At 40.3% G+C, this 23,624-nt stretch overlaps 1 long non-coding RNA gene across 1 annotated transcript in view; it reads left to right on the forward strand.

The window, feature by feature from the left end:
* Positions 1-23,624, forward strand: part of LOC117981658 (uncharacterized) — a 153,357-nt gene that overhangs the window by 16,816 nt on the left and 112,917 nt on the right. The window contains exons 6-11 of the long non-coding RNA XR_008619746.1: positions 731-778; positions 1,933-1,980; positions 6,261-6,328; positions 7,990-8,216; positions 8,429-8,637; positions 8,867-8,982. This is a non-coding gene — a long non-coding RNA (uncharacterized LOC117981658). The remainder of the gene's footprint in view (positions 1-730; positions 779-1,932; positions 1,981-6,260; positions 6,329-7,989; positions 8,217-8,428; positions 8,638-8,866; positions 8,983-23,624) is intronic.

Below are 23,624 nucleotides of genomic sequence, written 5' to 3' on the forward strand. Positions count from 1 at the left end.
AGGCTGGTCTCGAACTCCTTGCCTCAAGTGATCCACCTGCCTTGGTCTCACAAAGTGCTGGGATTACAGATGTGAGCCACTGTGCCTGGCCTTGTCACGCTTCTTATAAATGGCAAATCCCAGATTCAAACTGAGGCAGCCAGAGCCAGGAGCCGCCTCAGTTGGAACCACTGCACTCTCCTGCTGAAGGTCTGTTTTACAACTAACCGCTAGGACCCTGTTTCCCTTGTCCTGCACCTTCAGCTTTCCCCTTCTTTGCTGCCCCCACCCCCTCAACCCTGCCCTTAGGCTGGAGCTTGTGGAGCTCTCACTCCTCAGGGCCTTTTCCTGTGCCGATCTGTCTTTGTAGAATACCGTTCTCCTGGTTGCTTGGCTAACTCCTTCTTCAGGTCTCAGTCCAAATCTTAACGTCATTTGGAGAGTCCTTCCTAACATATTTGTCCTTGGGCCCTAGGTGTTCCGTCACATCATCCTTTATTCTCCAGATGCTTTGCCTGCTTCCCTCCCTCGCAGCATTTATCAGGTTCTGCAACCGTATTGTGCTTTCTCTTGGTTTATTTGTTTGTCTGCTTCTGCCCAGTGGAATATAAACTCCTCAAGGGCAGGATCAGGACTTTGTCCTTTTCATTGATACATTCCTAGGTCCAGAGCAGCGTCTGGAACATAGTAAGTGCTTAGTAAATATTTGACAAACACCTTAATTTGCTTGCCAACTGTCCTTGTTTTTCAGAAATCAGCTTAAATTTTTCGGCGTTGGCTTTCCTGATCCCAAATCCAGGTAGATTTATTATAGTACCCCCATTATTTTCCTTGGTACCTATAAAAGCCACCTAAAATTTGGTAAACTCAGCACCTGAGAAGCAAGTCAGCACCTCTTGCACGGAGGGGGAGATACGAGGCGTGAATCTTAGTAACCTATAGCAGCCAACATTCCTGCGTGAGGCAGAATCTCATCTGCAGCAAGAGATGAGAAGTCACGCAGGGAGAAACATGCCTGGCAAAGTCATTACCTGACTCCAGATGTGGTAGGAGCTGAGGGTCCTGCTTCTCAAACCTTCATGTGCTCAAGGGATACCTGGGATCTTATGCACATTCTGATTTAAATTATCTGGGGTAGGGCCACAATTCTGAATTTTTGATCTACTTTAAGATGCTGCTAAAAGCTGCTGTTTCGACAGACCACACTTTGAGTAACAAAGACTCAGATCAAGGTTTCTCAACCTCGGCAATGTTGACATTTTGAGCCAAACCATTCTTTGTTGTCAGGGGTTGTCATGGGCATTGTAGGGTATCTAACACTATCCCTGGTCTTTACCACTAGAAGCCACTAGCTCTACCCCAGTAGTGACAACCAGAATTGTCTTCAGACATTACCAAGTATCCCCTGCGGGGCAAAAATCATCTTAACTTGAGAACCACTGGCCTAGATGCTTCTCTGTTCCCAGTTTGCTATAACACTTCCTTGGAATCTCTGAGCCAGTGAGTTTCCCTTTTGCCTGAGCTAGTTTAGTTAGATTGTTACGAGCTTGTAGTTGAATCCTGCAGCTTACATACTTGACAGTATATAGTTATTTGTGTGCTTTTATATATATTGACCGTCTACTCTGCCGAGCTCTGTAACTGTACGCTTTATGTATCTTCATTTCAGTACTTAGTGTGGAGTCCAGTCTGTGGGAGGTAGTTGATACATGCTGCCTATTGAAATTCTATAAGGGATGAGGTATACATGCTTTTTAAAAAAATGTTATTGAAGCACGGTATACATATATACCCCAAAAACCCAGAAAAGTGCACATAAGTGTATATAGCTTGATGAGTTTTCACACTGGAAATTCCCATGTCCCGGGCCTCCAGATGAGGAACAGAGTGAGACCAGCATCCCAGAAGCTTTCCTCCATTAACTCACTCTATAATTTTTTTAATTTCTTACAGATACAAGAATATTGACATTGGTGGACAGATGGGGCCTTTAAAATAAAGGTAGTAGAAGCGTGTTCTAAAACTTTAAGTTTCTCAAAGATAACAAAAGGTTTTATTGATTGACTAAATCCATACTCTCTAGGTCAGGAGGCAGCAACCCTTTTCTGTCGAAAGAGCCAGATTGTAAATTCCTTGGGCTTTGCAAGCCATTGGCCTCTGTTGCAACTACTCAGCTCTCTTGTAGTGCTGAAACAGACAGATAGTACATAAACAAATGGGTGTGGCAGTGCTCCAGAAAAACTTTATTTACAATTAACAGCCAGATTTGGACTGCACACCCTGGTTTGCCAATGCCAACTCTATTATTATTGAAAATGTGGCCTGTGTATTGAAATGTGAATATTCACAATAATTGCACAGTTCAGAGTATGGGATGTGGTATTAACTTTTAGCTGTTTTTCACAAAGGATCTGGTGGGGGACACCATTCCCTTCAGGCCAGTCTACTTGCCCCTTTGATGTTCTGCTGATTGTCCTGTGTGTCCTGAACTGTTTTGTTCCTCCCCTCAAGTCTGTCCTGGAATCTGTTACCTTCTTTGCATGGGTTTCTCAGTCTCTTCTAATGAAAGTGGCCAAAATTTTCTTCAAGTACAGAGTCTGTTTAGTTGCTCACTGGTGATTTGCATCCAGTTTTCTTCACAAATGCATGCAACTCATCACTGATTGTCAGCAAATTGCTGTCTTGGTGTTGTATCGCAGCTCTGCCTGCCCTCTGCTGTGATTTCCTGTCCATGCTTCAGCCTCCCTACAATAGTGTGAGAAGTTATATTCTACTCTCTCAGGTAGTAAGAGTCCTTGCCTAAATGAGATTCAAACTAAAAGCTGTTTCCTGGATGCAGATGCCCTCTAACTTCTAAATAATTACTATCTAAAAGCCCTATCTTTATCTTCCAAAGCCCAAGGTTTTACTTCTTATTTCTTAAAACTACCATGTCTAATGTTACATGGCTACACTTATAGGAGCATTGCTGATGCTTATTTGTTCTGTTCTTGATGAAGAATTTGGAGATCAAAAGTGACATTCCTTCATTAAAGTAATTGAAATTATTTCCAGATCAGGATGTCATGGCTGAGATAGGCTAAGTTATAGTAACAAACAAACAAAAACCCAAACCTCATTGGCTTAAAATGGCATTCATCCGATTCATTAGAGATGAAAGTGAGCTATTTAGATTGTTACTCTGTTTTCTAGTAAGTTATATATAATTCATTCCATATTTATGATACTAAGTCATCAGTACTTTGTCATTTTGCAAAGCCAGGTTTTCCGAAAGTCTACGAGAAAAAAATACCATGCCTCCTATGCCCAAAGTACTCTGCCTTGCTGTGTCTTCACTCTGGGATGCATCCAGGCTGACAGAGCAGCCTCGACTTCTAGGTGCTTCTTTTCTCTCCAGATAGATATATTTAATGAGTTACCATGCACCTTTCTATGGTGGGTGTTTTTTCCCCTTTCTTATTAACAGTCAGTCACTACCTGACTTTAAGACTTACTGTAAAACTGCAGTAATTAAGACAGCATGGTATTGGTGAAAGAACAGACAAATAGAGTAGTGGAGCAGAATAGAGACACTAGAGACCCACACAAATATTGTCAACTGATCTTTGACAAAAGAGCAAAGGCAATTTATTGGAGAAGGGACAGTCTTGCTACCAAATGGTTCTGGAACAACTGAATATTTTTGCAAAATAGTGACTCTAGATACAGACCTTATACCTTTCACAAAAATTAGCTCAAGTAGATTATAGCCCTAAATGTAAAACGTAAACTTACATTGCCCCTAGAAGGTAACCTAGGATAAAATATAGGCAATCTTGGGTTTGGTGATGACTTTTTAGATACAACAACAAAAAGCATGATCCATGGGAAAAAGAAGTTGATAAACTGGATATTATTAAAATTTAAAACTTTTGTTCTGCAAAAGACGCTGTTAGAGAATGAAAAGAAAAGCCACAGACTTGGAGAAAATCTTTACAAAACCCCATTATCTGATAAAGGGCTATTAACCAAAATGTATTTAAAAACCTGTTAAAATTCAACAATAAGAAAACCCAATTAAAATGGGCAAAAGATCTGAATACTTTATCAAATGATATATGCAAATGAAAATAATTATATGAAAAGATTCTTGAGATATGTTAGGGAACTGTAAATTAAAACAACAGTGAAATACCACTAGACATCTATTAGAATGACTAAAATTCACACGCTCATCATACCAAATGGGGTGAGAATGTAAAGCAATGGAAACTCTCATTCATTGCTGGTAGGAACGTAAAATGCTACAGCCACTTTGGAAGACAGTTTGGCGGTTTCTTTAGAAAGCTAAACATGCAACCCAGCAATCAAGCTTTTAGTTATTTACCAAAATGAAAACTTACATCCACGCAAAAACCTGCATGTGAATGTTATAGCAGCTTTATTCATCATTGGCAAAAATTGGAAGCAATCACGATGTCCTTTAATAGTTGAGTGGGGACACTATGGTACATCCATTCAATAGAGTACTCTTCGTGGTAAGAAACGAGCTATCCAGTCGTGACAAGACATGGAGGAACTGGCATACTACCAAGTGAAAGAAACCACTGTGAAAAGGCTACATGCTGTATGATTCCATCTATATGACATTCTGGAAACGGCAAAACTATATAGAGACAATAAAAAGATCAGTGATTTCCAGAGTGGCAGGGGGTGAGAGGAACAGAGAGATGAACTGGTAGTCAAGGGATTTTTAGGGTGGTGGAACTATTCTGTATGACATTAAAGGTAGCTACATGACATTATGCATTTGTCAAAACCCGTAGCACGTGCAACACAGTTAATCCTAACATAAACAATGGACTTAAGTTAATCATATATCCATAGTCGTTCACGAATTTTCAAAATATACCACATTAATGCAAGAGGTTAATAGTAGGGAAAACTGCATATATCAGGGTGGGAAGGAGGGGTATATGTACTTTCTACACATTTTCGCTGTAAACCTAAAACTGCTCTAAAAAAGTCTTAATTTTTTAAAAACCTGGGTACTTACCTTTTCTATACAGCTTTATCAAAATAAGGTTTTGAGGGATTTTCACATGATTTTAACTATCAAAATAAGGTTTTGAGAGCTTTTCCTATGGGAAAATTGCCACATATTTAGTCACTAGCCAGTGTGACAACTGTCTTCACCTCTCAGAGACCTTTTCACTTTTTGGATGGTTCTCCTGGGTATCGTTGCTTGACAGCTAAGCTCTGGATAGATGCGATATTAACTCTGTATTTGTTGTCCTTTCTGTTTGTTTTTTCTTCTCTCCTTCAATATGAATTTAAAAAGAGACGTGAGATAGAAATACTCTGTGATTAATGTCTAATAGGGATGTATAAAAAGTGATGAAGTGTCTAGATTTGTAAAGGAGTAATTTGCCTAACTGAATATGTCGTTTTTGGAAACGATTACCCTGGGTATATTTTAGAAGGTGGGTTAAAAGTCATCTGTACAAAACCTTGGATTTGAGATGTAGTAATTCAGTAGCTTGTAAACTTAATCTACCTATTACTGGTTCTTTGCCTTCCTTAACTACCACATCCCTTAAGGGGAAAAGTGTATTCTCTACCTGGTATGTGGATGTTTTTCTCAAATCACAGTTTTAACTCTGTCTGTGCCTACCAGACTGTGACTTTCCATTCAGGAAATGCCTTCGGAATAAAGTCCAGTCTCCCCAGCAAAGGTACTAATATTGTTGGGCGGTGGTATTAACATTATTGGGCAGTGGTATTAACATTATTGGGCAGTGGTACTAGTGTGTGAAGGGTGTTGCTGAGAGTACCAAGCCTGCAGTTACGGCTCCCCTGCCTGTACATGGAGCCCCGTCCCTTACTTCTTGCCACCACTGCATCCCCACAGGGCCCACAATCATCGGACACCTTGCGGCTTTTGCGTGAGCTTATTCCTGTGTTTGGAAAGGCCCCTGCCATGTCTGTACTTCTAGAATCAACTTAAGCTAGCTTCATTCTCCCATTTCCACAAAAACTTCCAGAATTCTGTACACATTTCATTCATAGGACTCAGGACTGTGCATCATTGGATTTTTGTCTAGTTACATTGTTTCCTTTACTTGCTGAATTTTCAGGGTGAGTCACTTGTTTGTTTCTGTCATGTTTTGAGTACCCAAAGTGTTTTTGTTTTAACTGAATCAATACATAAGTTAACAAATAAAGCAAAACCAATGTATCAGTAAAGCTAATGCTAGCTACTGCAAGAAATCAGTGCCAATCACATATATTTATTCCTCCAGGCTCTTTCCATTTTGTGGCTCTGCCGGTCTTCTTGAACACATGGCTCCTGAGGCTGGGGTAGAGAAAGGTAAGGAATGTGGAGAATTGTTTCTTTGGGGGCATATGGGCCAGGCCAGGAAACAATGCACATTATTATACTTGCATTTGATTGGCCACAGTCTTAGTTAAACGCTAATTGTAAGTGAGGCTGGGAAATCTAGTCTAGCTGTGCACCCATGAATAAGACAAAACGGGTTTTGAACAGCTAGCAAGTCTCTGCCACAACCTTTATTTGAAATTAATCGACATTCAGATTTGAATTCCCATTACTTTACATTGAGATAGTAATATACTTTTTAATTTAATTTTTTGTTGTTGTTAGATGTGTGCTCTTGCTCTGTCACCCAGGCTGGAGTGCAGTGGCACGATCATACTGCAGCCTTGACCTCCTGGGCTTGAGCAGTCCCCCTGCCTCAGCCTCCCAAGTAGTTGGGACCACAGGTACATGCCACCATGCCTGGCTAATTTTTAAATTTTTTATAGAAACGGGGTCTCCCCGGTGACTCACGCCTGTAATCTCAGCACTTTGGGAGGCCGAGGCGGGCGGATCACGAGGTCAGGAGATCGAGACCATCCTGGCTAACACGGTGAAACCCCGTCTCTACTAAAAATACAAAAAAAATTAGCCAGGCGTGGTGGCAGGCGCCTGTAGTCCCAGCTGCTGGGGAGGCTGAGGCAGGAGAATGGCTTGAACCCGGGAGGTGGAGCTTGCAGTGAGCCGAGATTGCGCCACTGCACTCCAATGCAACTCCAGCCTGGGCAACAGAGCGAGACTCCCTCTCAAAAAAAGAAGCAGGGTCTCCCTGTGTTGTCCAGGCTGGTCTCAAACTCCTGGGTTCAAGTGATGTAAGCCACTTTTATGTAGAGCGTGGTATAGAGTGCGGTATTAGGAAAGGGAATTAAGTCCCTCTTGAAGAAAAGTGAGTTATTTAGATTGTTACTCTGTTTTCTAGTAAGTTATATATAATTCGTTCCATATTTATGATATTAAGCCATCAATACTTTGTTATTTTGCTACACCAAGTTTTCTGGAAGACTACCAGAAAAAAATACCATGCCTCCTATGCCCAAGGTACTCTTTGGCATAGAACTACTAATTTTATCACTATATGACAATAACACTGCCTCGTTGAATTAAATGATGCATATGTTACATTATTTTTGGAGGATTAAGGAGTTCTATAAGTGTGTTTCTCAGTGGCACTAATGTTTGAAGGAAATGGTTTTTTAGATTTCAACATTGTAAGAGAATTAGAATTCAATCAGTATGATAAATCATTGAACTTGCTGTTGAAGGACCTAAATTTAAATTAAACCTTTAAATGCAATAACTTCTTTTCAATTTTGGTACTACTTGGAGATCATGGAGCTCTTAAGTGGAATGAATTTGATTCACAAGTACAGCAATTGTTCCTTCAATTGCCGATGTTTCCCACAGTATATGTTTTATTCTTTCAAAGTTTAATCAATAAGCTTAGTGAGTTGCCTCTTTCTCACCTGTTTCTTATATACAACGTTCTCTAGTTTCTAGATTTGTGGGGCTTTTTGTTTGACATCAGGATTGTAGGTGTGGACATAATTGTGTCAGATGCATATTTTATTAATTTCCTGGCAAGAGAGATGATTTTAAACATCAAGCTAAGAATCTCAGGAAATGATGTGTTTAATAATAAACGGACATTATCCCAGGTATTCACGTGACCGGATTCACATCTGTCAGATTTAGTTAACACACTTCAACAGTGCGACTAAAAGGAACTGCACCCAGAGCTTGCAAGCCAGTGCCCTGCTCATCCCTGCACCAGGGTGGAGGAATAGTCACCAAAGGTGGGGATTGTCTTCAAGATCCAGTCAGCCAGAAGGTCCGTCTCCCCAACCTTGCAGAAGTCAAGACCGCTTGCCTACTTGCGACTGGGGTATTGCATTGGTTTTCTATGGCTTCTGTAACAAATTACCACGAACTTGGTGGCTTAAAACAACTGAAATTAATTCCCTCACAGTTCCGGAGGCCAGAATTGTGAAGTGGTTCCACTGGGCTAAAATCAGTGCTTTCACAGAACCACACCTCCCCCTGGAAGCCATTCTTCTCACAGTCTCTAAGGGAGAATCTGTTCCTTCCCTCTTCCAGCTTCTGGTGGCTGCCCACGTTCTTGGCTTGTGGCCGCATCACTCCAGTCTCTGTGACCACAGGCCTTCTCTTGTGTCACCACGTTGCCTTCTGCTTCCCTATTATAAGAACACACCTGACTATATCTAGAGTTCAACCAGATAATCCAAGATAATCTCCCCATCTCATGATCCTTAATCGTATCTTCAGAATCCTTTTTAACATATAAGGTAAGATTCACTGACTCCAGAAATTAAGACATGGATATCGTGTGTGTGTGTGTGTGTGTGTGTGTGTGTGTGTGTGTATGTGTGTTTTGGGGCCAGGGATGGGGAGGGGGGGTTTTTGTAATTGTTTTCCAACCTACAACAGACATTAGAAACTGTTCCATAAATGACTGTTCTGAAAGTAAATTATTGGCTATAATGCTAATGGTTTTCTTTTTTTTCCTCATCCAAGTTCTAGTCAGGTGAAAACATAGCTCTCTAGCAGTTTGCTGCACATTTCCTGTGAAAGTGAAGATTCTCCTTTCTTAATGAAGAGCAGCTCATATATGATGACACAACAGAGGCAAGGTTAGCACTTTTGGGACATGTTTCATATTTTAATTTCTGATCTAGGTTTTCTGTATTCTCTGGTTGGTTATGACGATAAAAATCATGGCGTTGTAACTATTTATGTTATGAAATATCCCCTGAGAAGAAAATATATTAGACTACCTTTTAAAATGATACTTGAATTTATTTTCTGATTAGAAAAGTATAGCTCATTTCAGGGAATTTACAAAATGCAGAACAGCGTGAAGAAGAAAGAACTCATAATCTTAACCTAGAAAGGACTAGTGTTGATATTTTGGGTTCTTTTATCATATGACATTTGTTGTCTTCCTAGAGTGTTTAGCTATTGTTATACCATTTGTCCAGACGGATTTGAAACACCATCATCATTATTATAGGGAAACAGGTTTTTTCAAATGCAGTAAAACTGAAGAAGCAGAGTCGTTGTTAAGGCTTGGACTCTACTTTCTTCCTCGGTTGAAGACATAGCCTTATTGACCTGAATTTACAAGCAGAGCGTAATATTTACAGATGCTTCTTTTAATGGAAGTCCATCAACTGTTAGTGTAAATTCTTCCTGAATACATCTTTAAGCTATTTTCTTGCATGTTTGAATAGAACTCAAATATTGAGAGATGTTCTGAACAGGGAACAAAAGTTGATGAACAAATAAGTTTGGGAAATAGTGAATACACACAGTCACACATACGTTTTAATAAAAGTCCCAGCACCTATCAGCGTATTAAAATATCAGAGACTTTCCAAAACAATGGAGCTTGTTAAATCTAGAGTTCCCCCCAGCTGATTGATTTTTTTTTTTTTTCCTAATCCCTATAACAAGAAACTTTGTGGAACAAAATTTGTGAAGTAAAATAATAATTTAGATAAGGGTTATCCAAATGCTTTTGGTAAGAAAAGAATTTGGTTGGTCAAAAAAGGATGTGTGTGTGTTTGTGTGTGTGGATGGATGAGTAAATAGAGGTGTTTGTGGATGTATGTCTCTATATAAATATTTTTATTACCACCCTTGCCAAAATAAGTTTTTAAAAAGTGGCTTATTTGAATCTGGTATCATGAAAACCTTATTAAAGATGTCTTACATTCTAACACATTAGATGGCTTTTCTCTGCCCTTGGGAGAATTTGGAATTAAAATCTAGGAATAGTGTCAAGCAGAGTGAAAGTTCAAGGGAAGAGTGAAAGAGATTTGTATTTTTTTTTTTAAATGTGTGAAAGCCTCCCGACCTCTCCCACCAAGTGTCATTATGGCCTGAAGCTGAATTACTTCTCATCTGATTAAATCAGAACCAGATTCTGATACTTCCTAACTGCTGTGAAGTGCAGATTTTTAAAATGTGTTAAAAAAAAAAAAAAGCAAGAATGTAATCCTAGTAGGAAACAACTCTTTTAGATAAATTAGCATTTTTAATATCATTTTACAACTTTGCAACATACAAAATTATTCACCCCCTTTATGTAACATGTAATTATTAACCGCCTGGTCAGAATATGAGCATTAATTTTGAAATTGAGGTTTCTACGTTTCTATCCATGAAGGTTTGAGCAATCGTAGGCATAGGTGGAAAACCATACTAACCTTGTTTTAGTGTCGGTGGTCTGTCGAATCTGAGATTTGGTGACTTCAGTAATGTCATTAAACTTTTGGTTTTTATACTTATGGAATAGAAAAGGGGCTCAGTTAATAGAAACAAGTGGGTAATCCAGAAATTGGGTAATCGAATTTAGGAAGCAGCCACAGGTGTGCATTTTTACATTCTCTTTTCAAGAATATTCTCTCAAATATTTGGGGAGTGAAAAATGTGGTTTCTCTGATGGGTTAAAAATGTAAAAGCCCGAGGCCGGGCGTGGTGGCTCACACCTGTAATCCCAGTCACGCCTGTAATTCCAGCACTTTGGGAGGCCAAGGCGGGTGGATTACCTGAGGTCAGGAGTTCAGGACCAGCTTGGCCAACACGGTGAAACCCCATCTCTACTAAAAAATACAAAAATTAGCCCGCGTGGTGGCAGTTGCCTGTAATCCTAGCCACTCGGGAGGCTGAGACAAGAGAATTGCTTGAACCCCAGAGGCGGAGGTTGCAGTGAGCCGAGATCACGCCATTGCACTCCAGCCTGGGCGACAAGAGTGAAACTGTCTCCAAAAAAAAAAAAGTAATAGCCTGAAAAGAGGAGTAGAAGAGGCCATTATAATTGAAAAGCCCATTGCTACTACTAGATGATTTTACTTGGCTTGGCTTATGTATCTTCATCGCTGTCCTGTAGGGCAGTGGCTCTCAGGAATACCAGGACTTCAGCAGCACCTGGTGTGATGTTTAATTTTGGGTATCAATTGGACTGGGCCATTATGCCCACTTGTTTGCTCAAACACCAGTCTAGATGTTGCTATGGAATTATTTTTTAGATGTCGTTGATATTTAAATCAGTAGACTTCGAGTAAAGCAGATTACTCTCCATAATTCTGGTGGGCCTGATCCAATCAGCTGAAAGCCTTAAGAGAAAAGATTGAGAAACCCAGAAGAGAGGAATTCTGTTCCAGTTTACCTTCAGACTGAAGACTGGAACAGTGACTCCTACTGGAATTCCACCCTGCTGGCCTGCCCTGCAAAATGTTAAACTTGCCAGGCCCACAGTTGTGGGAGCCAACTCTTTGAAATCAGTCAATCTCTCCCTTCTCTCCTTTTCTCTCTTTACACACACACACACCCCTATCCACCCACCCACCCACCCAGTTGGTTCTCTTTCTCTGGAGAAACCTGTTAAACTTGAGTGCTTATTAGAAATGCAGATTCTTAGACCCCACTCCAGACCTGGTGAATGGAAGTGGGGTGGGCCCCAGCGGTCTTCTTTAACAAGCACTCCTGCTAATGCTGGTGACCCCCAAGCCTGAGGGCCACTGCAGGCAAATGAAAGAAGCCCCCTTTTACCGTTGAGGAAATTTAGGTTCCGAAAGATTTAAATAACATGCCCAAAGCCATCCAATTGGTTAATAGCGTCAGCCAGATCTATTCTTGGTGCTTTCAGAAAGATAAAATAATATCCTTAGATATCTTAGTAATTTTTGAATCTGCTTTTATATAATCGTTCATTGTTATGATGCCCATTTTCCTTAAGGAAAAAAATAACATGAAGGGACCCAACTGTATCGATATGGTATGTGAGAGCAGTGATTCCAAATCTTTGTACCACCAGGTATCACTTCTATTATTTCATGTAATGAAAGATTTTTGTTGACTAAACAAGCTGTATTTTACAGGGTTATTTATTTGGCCATACTGCAGCTCCAGGCTCCTGACTGGCACGAGTTGGCCAGTGCTGCTAGCTCAAGTGATGCATCCCAGCCAAAAGCAGAGAGGCTTGATGTTTTAATTAGCGTGGAAACCTAAATGTAGAATTTTCATTAGGCATTTTGAACATTGAACATAGCTAAGGACTTTTCATTACTATATTATAGTTTTCCAAAACACCTGGAGACCCTTGTGGGGTATCTTTGCTCTAAAGAATGTTTTCAGGTATAGATGCTTAGTGCTGCCATATGTACAGCTAGGATGTATTATAAGGGCATAAACGATAAATTCCCAAATCTTAGTCATACACCACTTTTTCATTCACCAGTTCTGGTTTAGGTGGCAGCTCTCCTGCAAGCAGTAGATCAGAGACTCATGGTCGGTCTTTCTGTCTTGAGGCTCCATGGCCATCAGCATGTAATTTCCAAGGTTGCTGGGCAAGCAGGAGAGTGTGGCAGTGTTTCCTGGTCAGGCTGGCACGTGGTGTTCATCATTTCCATCCATATTCTGTTGGCTGGAACTCAGTCACATGGACTCATCCAACTGCTAGAGAGGCTGGGGAATGTCGTCTGATCGTGTGCCCAGGAACAGGAAGAAATTAGTTTGATGATCAACTAGCAGTTTCTGCCACCTGCGGCTTCAGTGCTCTGATTGTTGGTAGTTTTGTGTTTCTGCCCATGATGGATTTATGTCCCTTCCTGATAACCACAGTGTGGCGGATATGAGTGGTGGTAATAGATTTAGGCGTTATTGATGCCACCTGACTCTTTCTGAGTCCTTCCTAGCTTGTGCAAACAGAGCCACAGAAACTATAACTCAGATTTTACTGGCTCTTGCCCACACCTTCAGCTGGGATCTTCTACCATTCCTAGGTTTTCATCTCTTTATATCTTATGGACTAGTTTATTGGCAATACTTACCATATGGCCTCTATCATCATTTTGCTCTCCCACTTCATGTGCACTCCTACTTCTCTTGCCACCATTTAAATTCACTGCCTGTTTAGTCATCTAAGCGCACCCCAGTACTACCACTGTGCCAAGAGAGTACTGTCTTTTGGGATCCATAGCCACTGTCCCCCTAGAGGCTTGAGTGGTACTGTATTAAGAGCAGAAGTAAGGAGAATACCCTTTGTCTTAGTTATCTGTTGCTATGAAACAAATTATTACAGAGAACTACAATTTATTTTTCCTCCCAAGTCTGGGTTGATCGGGGTGACTGATCACTTATTCTGTTCCATGTACTTTTGGCTTAGTCACTCAGGTGGCATTCAGCTGGAAACTTGGCTGGAGCAGATAAGTCCCAGATGGCCACATCCTTCAGGGCTTCTCTCCATGTGACCGCTCATCCTTCAGTAGTCTGCCCTGGCCTCCCTTTGAGCTTGGCTGCAGGGCTCTAAGAAAGAGGCAGCCGCCAGGTTTCTTAAACTCTTGAAAGTCTCTCATCACTTCCACTGCATTTTTGTTGGTCAAAACAAGTCACAAAGCCAGCCTAGAGTCTAAGAGAAAGGAAAAAGGTCTTGTGTGTTCAGGGATGGGAGGAATTGTTGGCGACTATCACCATGTCTTGTCAGCCTGTCTACTTTGCAGCTTGTACCTCAGGGCTGTGCTTACCTGTATTGCAGTATGTCAGTCACTCATTGAATGATTCCTTCTACCACCAGTTTAACCATTCTCCGGAGGGTTCAGGCTACTGCCATCATCTTGATAGCCTCAATTCTGGGAATGTGAGGTATGCGGAGGAAATAATGAATGAAACAGTTTGGCTGGTGCTGAGAGTTTGTGTTATGAGGGTAGTGAGCTTGAAGAATTAAGCAGTTCCTGAATTCTAGGCTAACGGGCTGGGGAGCTTTGAACTAGTGGTGGTAAATTGGAGAATAGTCTTTAAGGAACATGAATCCCACAACAGTGTATAAAGAAGATTGATTTGTGACTTAAATAATCGTAAATTTCAAAATTGCTGAAAAAGAGTAGGTCTTAAATATTTTAGCACAAAAAATAAGTGTGTGAGGTGATGGATTTATTAATTAGTTTGATTTAATCATTCTATAATGTAAACATGTATCAAGACATCACAGTGTACCCATATAATACATACATATAGTTTATGTATACATAAATACAATTATTTGTTAATTAAAAATTAAATTTTAAAAAGCATATATTAAAAATAACATTTTAAAGATAAGTAAATATTAAAAAGAGGGTTGAAGGGTAATATCATTGGCCATAGCCACCATATGCAGACATGGAATGAGCAGTCGTCCATGGACTACAGGGAGAATAGGAAGGCCTAAAAGAAACAGTCATGAAAGGCAAAGGAATAATCACTGTGACTCTGAGATGATGTGGGCAGGCAGAAAGAAAGCAGGGGAGGCTGGGAGCAATGAACTCTCCCATAAATACCAGTTTAAAAATATTGGTAGCAGAGAGGTCTGAAGTTAATATGGAACACCAGCACTAATTGGAAATAACTGAGGGACTGTTACAATTATTTAAGTCCTAGTTTGGTCTTGTGGGGCGTGGTGGTAAATTTGCTTTATTAGTCAGCTTAGAATGTGTTATCCCATGGTAACAAACAGCCCCATATCTCAGTGGCTTATGGCAACCCAAGATAACTTTCTTACCCATATTTTGGCTATGGCAGGTCAGCTCGAATCTGCTTCACATCTTTTTGCTGTCCAGGCTCAAGAAGCATCTCCTATCCAGAGCATGCCTGTCTCAGGGTAGAGGAAAAAAAAAAAATTGATGGAAGCACATGATACGTCTCAAGGTTTTTGTTGGGAGTTGTACGTGTCCCTTTCACTCATATTTTATTTTTATTTCATGAGTCAAAATACGTCACATCATTAAGCCTGATGTCTATGGGGACAAAAATTATACTCCTCCCATAAAAAGAGGCACCAGGAAAGGGTCACTAAGAAGGGGCAGTGGATATTTTTGAATAAATAGTGTAATCAGCCACAGTTGCATTTTTTCTATTTATATTACACAAATATGAAAAATCATCATAGAAAATACAGAAAAGCACATGGCAAGTATTTCCAGTCACCCCCAAAATTTCTCTCACTAGAAATAACTCCTGCTATTAGTATGTTGATGTAAATATCTTCAGACATTTTTCCCTGGGTAATGTTTATAACAGAATGAAATGATATGTACTATCCTGTAACTCACAGACTGACTTAATGGCACATGATGAACATGCATCCACATCAATAAGTATTCATCTACATCCTAACTCATACCTGTCCTCTGGAATTCCACTGTATGAATACACCATAATTTAATTGTTGGACATGTATCTAATAAAATGTTATAAGCATCCTATATGTACATATTTTGCCCATTTAACAGACTATTGCTCTTGGATAAATTTCTAGCAGTGAAATAATTGAAAGGAGTATCTTTTAAAAGTCCTTTTTGATACATCATTGACAGATTTTATAGCTTATTTGTTAAGGCCCACTCTTTCTTTTCCGTCTCCTACAATGGAGTAGTGTTACCATAGCAATAGAAAAAAAAAATTCAGCACTCTCATAGAAGTGCGTAATTTGTCTTTGTCTTCATTTTAACCCAACAAATTACATTCTGTGCCAAGGCTGGCACATAAAATACCTGAGCAGAGCCTCTTGGGTTAAGAGGTCAGTGCTCTCTGTGAGGTGACCTCCACCATCTCTGGTTACCGTTTCACAAATTGGCTCCCCTGTTGTCTGCTGGGAAATGCTTTGTCAGGAACAGTTGGTCAGATAAGTTGTAGTCCGTGACTAATAGGTGTCCCATCAGCATGTAATTTGGAAAATGATCAGTCATAAACAAGGCAGTTTATGGAAAGATGAATTAATTTTCAAAAAACATTATGGTAGATTTATTTTGGGATCTGATACATTTCTCACGATGGTTAGAAAGCACAATACAAGCTAACTGTCATCTGGATTTTGTTGAAGAGAGGGAGAAAATCGATGATGATGAAATGGTTAATTTAATGATATTTAGTCCACACTCCAGAGAGGGACTGCTATTATAAAATCTAACTCCGAAATCTGGATTTGGAAATGGGTGGTTGAATGAAGAGATGGTCATAGATGGTCAGATGTAACATGTGAGGCATCCACGTGAGGTCCTCATGGGGTGAAGGGAAGAATGCTGCACTTGGGGAATGGGGAAGGCAGAGGTGAGCATCAGAAAAGCATCTTGGTTATCCAGCTGCCTCCATTGGGCTGGGAAACCCTGAAGCTAGACTTACACAACTCTTCAGTGTTGTTAACTAAAATACCAAGTTGCCTCTTCTGTATGGCAGAAAATAAATTTACATTTATATTGTAAAATGCAGTTTCATGTGGTAACTGGAGCAAGAGCCATTACACCACATTCTTATCTTGCTTACCTTTTTTCCTTAGAGAAGGCAGGGTAACAAGGGGTGAGGCATGAGCTTTGGAGAAAGACAGAGGAGCTTGAGCTTTGGCTATGTAACTTTCTAACTGTGTAACCTAGGCTTTCACCTTTTACCTCTAAGCTTTCCCCTTTACAAAATGAGACATAGTAGCAATATCTACCATATATATATATGGTATATATATATATGGTGTATATATATGGTATATATATATATGGTATATATATGGTGTATATATATGGTATATATATAGTGGCATCAATCATTAATCATATATATATATGATTTTTAAAAATCCATACAACACACAGTAAGATCCCTGCCTGGCACATAGGGAAAGGTGAGTAAATTGTGGCTATTTTTAATCAATATAATGGTTACAATTTTTTTCAAAAAGCAGTAGAATACTCTTAAGGGGTTAGATTCCTGTGGTCAAGGGCAATTCCATAGCCCTCAGTATCATGCCCATGGAGATGGTTTTAACTGAAACCTTAAATATTTCTAGTTGTCCTGATTTTTTGGTGCTGTAAAAAAGCACACTTCAATATTTTAGTGAATTAGTACGTGAAATTTATGTCTTCACATATCAGTGAAACGTGGGTGCTGCTGGACAGAGGATACTTTACTTCACATGGTGATCCAGAATCCAAGCGGCTTCCTTTCGTGGCTCCACCATCACTTAAGACCCCAAATTTCATCACGGCCAGCAGAGAAGGGAGAAGCATATAGGGGCTCTATGAGGAAGTTTTTCATGGGCCTGGCCTGGAAGTGGCACACATCATCTCTGCTCACATTCTGTGGCCTAACATTCACTAGCACACCTTATTGCAAGTAGGGTAAATAGAACTTCAGAGTAGGCAGTCACTTCCTGGCAACAACTCTACATTATAGAAAGGGGGCATGAATTTTGGAGAATAGCTGACTACTAATGTATGCTGTGGTTCTAAAACATAGTCAAGAGAAGACTGAGATGTTTTTGGTGTGTCACCAAGTTTTTAAAGAAAGAAATGATGAGATTTGGTGATAGAGGAGAGAAATAGGAATGAAGAATGATTTGAGGATTTTAACTGGTAAATGTAACCAGGCTGCTGATCATACCATTGTAGGAAAATGGACCATTGGCCAGGACAGCACGTTTGTGGGAAAAAGAAGGGTGTTTGGGGCATAAGGAGTTTGAAGTGACTGTGAGATGTACTGTGGGATTTGAAGTGACTGTGAGATGTACTGTGGGAATCTTCCTTAGGCACTTGGTAAAACAGGCTTAGAGCTTCCGTGTGGCCATTTTTCCTAAGGAGGACAAGTATGACCTGCCTTTACATTTGCCTGTATCATTTTAGTTATTGAGCTGTCAGAAAATGATTCTCAGAATTCACTATTTTGTGATAAGAAATGCCCTACCCAAATGGCAGGGAAAGTAGGCTTTTGTTGGAAAGATTTTTTAGAATGTGTGTTTTCAAGAGGATCATGCCTAATATACCTTGGGACTGTATACACTGTTACATGATTAATGATTCATGCCACTGCTGCCCAGGAAGAGTGAATCACTTTGGAATAGAAGAGACCTCTTGAAGAATCTAGATCCAGAAACTCCAGGTAAGCAGTCCACGTTAGTTATAGTGTCATATATCTGGTATCTGCACGCTTTTTTTGGTATTTTGACTAAGTTGGCCTTAATGTGGGACAGCATGACTAGCTGCTTTATTTTATTTATTTATTTATTTATTTTGAGGCAGAGTCTCACTCTATCATCACCCAGGCTGTAGTGCAGTGGCGTGATCTTGGCTCATTGCAACGTCCACCTGCCACACCTCCCAGGTACAAGCAATTCTCCTGCCTCAGCCTCCCTAGTAGCTAGGATTACAGGCATGTGCCACCATACCCAGCTAGTTTTTATATTTTTAGTAGAGACGGGATTTCGCCATGTTGGCCAGGCTGGTTTCGAACTCTTGATCTCAGGTGATCCATCCGCCTCAGACTCCCGAAGTGCAGGGATTACAGGCTTGAGCCGCTGCACTCAGCCTAGTTGCTTTAATTTAAACAGCGTTTGTCAAACTCACACTACAGGGCAAGAGTTTTCTTAATCCTCAGATTCTGTAAACAAGTGTTTATTACCAGTAGCAGTCTTTCTCCATAGCTTCTTATCCAGATACCTCACTTAATCATTCAACCAGAAGGAATATTTTCTGTAGTATAATTTCCACTTCTTTGGTACTACCTATATTTAATTCAATATGCTTTTAAGGCAAAGCACCAGTGAGTTTCTTGTGCTTGAGAATCTTCCACCTTGGTGTTCCCAAGCCATCTTCATCTTGGCAAAATCACTTGATACATTTGGTAATCACCTTGCCTTTACCAATTCAGTAGGTTTTTCTCTATATTGAAACGTATTTAGTGGCACTGAGGGTCTTTTCTAGATTTCAGATGGAGAAAAAAAAAGGTACAGCTTGATCTATATTACTGCACTCTTTTCCTGTTATGATAATGTAGCCATTGCTTCATTCTGTAAACATTGATGACACATTTAGCTACCAGGCAATGAGCTAGGTGCCAGGGATGCAAAGATTACTGGGGCATGGCCAGTACCCTCAGATAGCTTGTGGCTTTTTGTTTTTTGTCTTTTAAAGGTGGGGTAAGGAGAGTTGACCTTCGATCAAATATGTACAGCAAAGTGCTGTGATAGGAGTTAGCAAGCATAGGGTACAGTGGGGCCCCACAAAATGGTTCATTCTGCCTGGAAAGATAAGGAGATTGGAAAGAACTTTCTATCAGAGGAGGCTGTGAGCGAAATGGTGGCTTGGTGTTGAGCAGGCAGGCATAGAGGACATGGGCATTTCAGGTTAAGGGTTAGTGTGAGTAAATTCATGTGACTCTGAAATTATGTGTGGGAAAGCAAATAGTTCAGCTGACTGGACCATAGCTTAGGTAGGGGCTTAGCTGGAGTTGAAGCTTGATGTGTAAATAGGTGCTACATCTGGGAGGAGTCTGTCCTTCATGCTAAGGAGCTTGGATTTTATCTTTTGGGCCATAGGGAGCCACTGAAGGAAATTAAGCATAGGAATGACATTACTGACTTAGAAAGATCACTGTGGCAAAGGATGGAAGAACAAACTTAGCAATTCATATTAGGTTTTATTTCTGGACCACAGAGGTTGGGACATGTATTTCCATGTGTTTGAAGTATTATCAAACATCTTTTGAGGATCACTATGACTCAGATCTAGAAATGCACTTATGACAAAGTACGAGACAGACACGAATTCCTTTGTTCAGCAGCTCTGCATTAAACACTGACCTAAAGAAGCTTGAGATCAGCAGCCATTTCATCCCAGGTCACTACGCTCCCACCTGGAAAAGGTCACAGGTAAAACTGCACTGAAAACTGCCCTCAGGTTCTGCTGCCTTAACATCATACTGTCAAGTGATATATCTTAAATGAGAAAATAGCATGCTGGTCCGAGAAAAGGAGTGTGCCCTTTTTCTTTTCTTGTTTTGTTGGTTGGTTGGTTGGTTGGTTTAAGGCAGGATCTTGCTCTTTTACCCAGGCTGAAGTGCAGCCCGACTGACGACCCACTCCCACAAGCAAACTTTGAGCCTGTTTCAAGATAAAGTTTCGTGAAGTTCCATACATACTTACTGTGGCATATATATGTAGTTCTTAATCATCTAATATGTGTAAAACTGTGCTATTTTTATTAGATTCCTCTATGTCACTAACAAAACTTTATGAGTGACCCCTAGCCCCAATTTTCCTGTGAGCCCTGTGGTTTTTACCATGTGATTTTGCATAGCAAGGTATTTATTCCTAATGCCTGTGCTGCATGATGGCATAACTGACTGTTTTTTAAGGATTAAATATTAGGATGCACATGATAAAATTCTCAGTACAATATTCACACATTATGGGCATCAATCCAGACTGATTTTGTTCCCCTCATGAAGTGATTCAATGGGGACCAGATCAAATGGGAAGAGTCTTTTTGGTGGGAATCATTAGGGGTCACACTTCACCATCAGTCGAGGGGACAGGATGTTTGGTGATGAGTTCCTTCAGCCTGCCCTGTCTATTCTGTTTACCAGCACACCTGGCCTAATGGGAGTTGTGCTAATTAGTACTTAAGCTTTGTCTCCAACTTCAAACCCACCCTTCTGTACTTAGCTTTGTTTTTGGACTGGGAGTTCCTGAAGCTGGTTCTTCAAGGCCTTAGATTCTGCCTATAGGAGCACCAGAAGAAGACTGGGAGACTAGAGGAGAGGAGAAGCATTTGCTCCTTCCTATATATTTGCAGTTCCTGTTTTCACCCTAGCAACAGTGGTTAGTTTCAGTCTCCAGTTCATTTTGGTACACCCAGTACCAGCTGGGCAGCTCCTCAGAAGTCTGGTGCCCAGCTCTGCAGAGTTCCTCCTCCAAACTTCCAGATTCTAATTACCCTGTCTCCTCCTCACGTTCCCTAGGGGTGGTTGTTGCTTCTTCTGGTTTTGATGCCTGGATTGCCTCAGTGTTCTTCATTTACTTTTTCAGTTCCACAACACCAATTTAACTAATTTCTTATCTCAAATTCTCTCTGGTAAGATATCTGGTGTGGTTTCTGTTTTCCTCCTAAGATGGAAGATTTAGTGATTACAGTGTAACTAGCAGAAGTGGTATTACACCACTACCACTATTACACTTTTGCTATTACAGCAAAAGATAGGAGGCTCATTGAGGACTCAGATTTGCTAGGTCTGACTGAGACGTAGAAACCCAGACATGGTATGATTAGGATGCCAAAGGAATGCCAGTGAGGTGAAGAACTTGACTCCTGGAGCCTGAGTTCTTTTATTTACTAGTTATTTCTTCGGTAGCCTAGTTGACACCTTTAAATCTGAATTTCTTTATCTGGAAAAATGGGATAATAGTATCAGTGGGTTGTGGTCAGGAGTAAATGAGATGATGCTTACAAAGTGCATAGGGCAGTGAGTGGCACATGAATGCATTCTCGCCTAAGGGTTGCCCATTTCTATGGTGATGATGGTGACCCTGGGGAGTGCCTTTTGATATCTGTGGCTGCAGTTACTAAAATACTTTTGTTTTGAAAAGGCATCAAGACAGACATAGCCCATATTTTCAGCACTGAAACATAAGTGATCATTCCCTCTCTTTCTACCCATAGGAAACTTGCTGACTGTGAAAAAGAGTGACTCACCTTTTTGAAGTTCATTTTAAGCAGAAAACTTTCTTTGATGACTTCAATTTAGAATGGTTGGTTAGTTGCTTTGCAGGGGAGTTGCAGCTCATCTGTTGAGGAGGCTGGTGACTGTGTTCCAGTGCTTTGTCACAAAGATTGGACGTTAGAATGTGCTGTGGCCTGAAGGCATGATAGAATAGCACTGAAGTTGCCGTGATATCACTCCAATGAAATGAGGACACTTTACTTCCCCACACTTAAAGAGAAAAACCCTCCATGGAATTAGTGTGAGTCTTCCATTTGAGTGATGGGTATGAATTTGTTCTAGAACATTTGGGTTTATGAATGTTATATTTTCTTATTATTCAAAACTTAAATGTGAGTCTAAGCCCATACATGCCAAAGTGGACAGATGCCCAATGCTAATGAGGTGGGGATCTTCATAGAGTTTTACATGCCTTCCAGAGACCTTACACAGTTCTGACATTCTGTGATGTGCCATTTGTTCTGATCTACATTGGTCACCACCAAGCAACTTACTGAAATCAACATGGTCCATTTTAAAGGCAAGTTATATACAGCAATCATTTGTCAAGGCTCTAGGCGGAAGGATTTGGTTCATCCCTTCCAGGCACCGTGTAGTCTTATTTGGAAAATTAACTTGGGCACATATTTGCCTTCTCAGGTGAAGGAAGGTTAAACTCTTCCCTCTCCCAAATCAAACAAACCATTTATATTAATTTAACCCAAACCTGGATAGAAGTAAGAGGGCAGGAACCCCACCCTCTTCCCTTGCTACCTTCTGCTCCCTTTTAGCCCCCAAGTAAGACCCCAGAACTCAGATGACAAGGGCATGGCTACATTATTATAACAGAAGAAATGCCACTCATGATTTTGCTTCTTAAAGCAGTTAGTAAAATGCAAATTATTTTCTGAATAGATATTATGCCACAGTGCTACATTCTAGAACCACAGCCTAGACTTTGCGTTCAGCAGCTCTAACCTTGACGATTCTGCATGGCACTGGCTCTGTTCAACATATAAGGAAACTGAGGATTCAGGAACGTATATGATATGCCTTAGGATATGACAGAGCCCGGATTAGAAGATCACTTTTAATATGTGAGACTTTGGTACATGTTTCCTTATAAGAAGACTGGAAAAAATAGATGATTTGATGATCAACTCAAAATGAAAGAGAAAGGGCTATCCATGTGAAGGAGAACTTTGTACCTTGGAATTATATTTATACTTGAAAGTGTTCAGCATAGGTGTTTTGCATTTTGCCTTTAAAGAAAAAAATAAAGTGAACATAAATATAGATAAAATTGTGACTATGACCTAATGAATGCTCTGAGGTTAGAGGTTGTTACCTGCAGGAAGCCTGCTCGTTGCATTAATGTTGCAATGGCATGCTTTGATTTCTGGGCCAGGTTGTGTGGCTGCAAGTATTTTGGTACATTGGTATTTTAAGTTGTTGGCCTAGAGCTATTAAACAGGAGATCACTGGTTATGAGGATGTAAAATCCACTGGCATGACCCCTTTTCTCCTGTCCCCGCATACCCACATGGTGGTTTAATGACCTTTTTTTTTTTTTTTTTTTTTTTACCTGCATTACCACAAGTGTAACTTGCTTTAAGAGCACCTGGCAGCGAAAGCAGTAGGCTCATAATTAGAAAATAAATGTACAATTTTAAATGGGAGAAAAACTCATCTGACCAATAAAACCCACCCATTGTGTTGCTTTAAATAATAACCTGGCGTAATGCATTTAGTTTCATCCAGGCAACACATTTAT

This window comes from Pan paniscus, chromosome 11, assembly GCF_029289425.2.
Source record: "Pan paniscus chromosome 11, NHGRI_mPanPan1-v2.0_pri, whole genome shotgun sequence".
Lineage (NCBI taxonomy): Eukaryota > Metazoa > Chordata > Mammalia > Primates > Hominidae > Pan > Pan paniscus.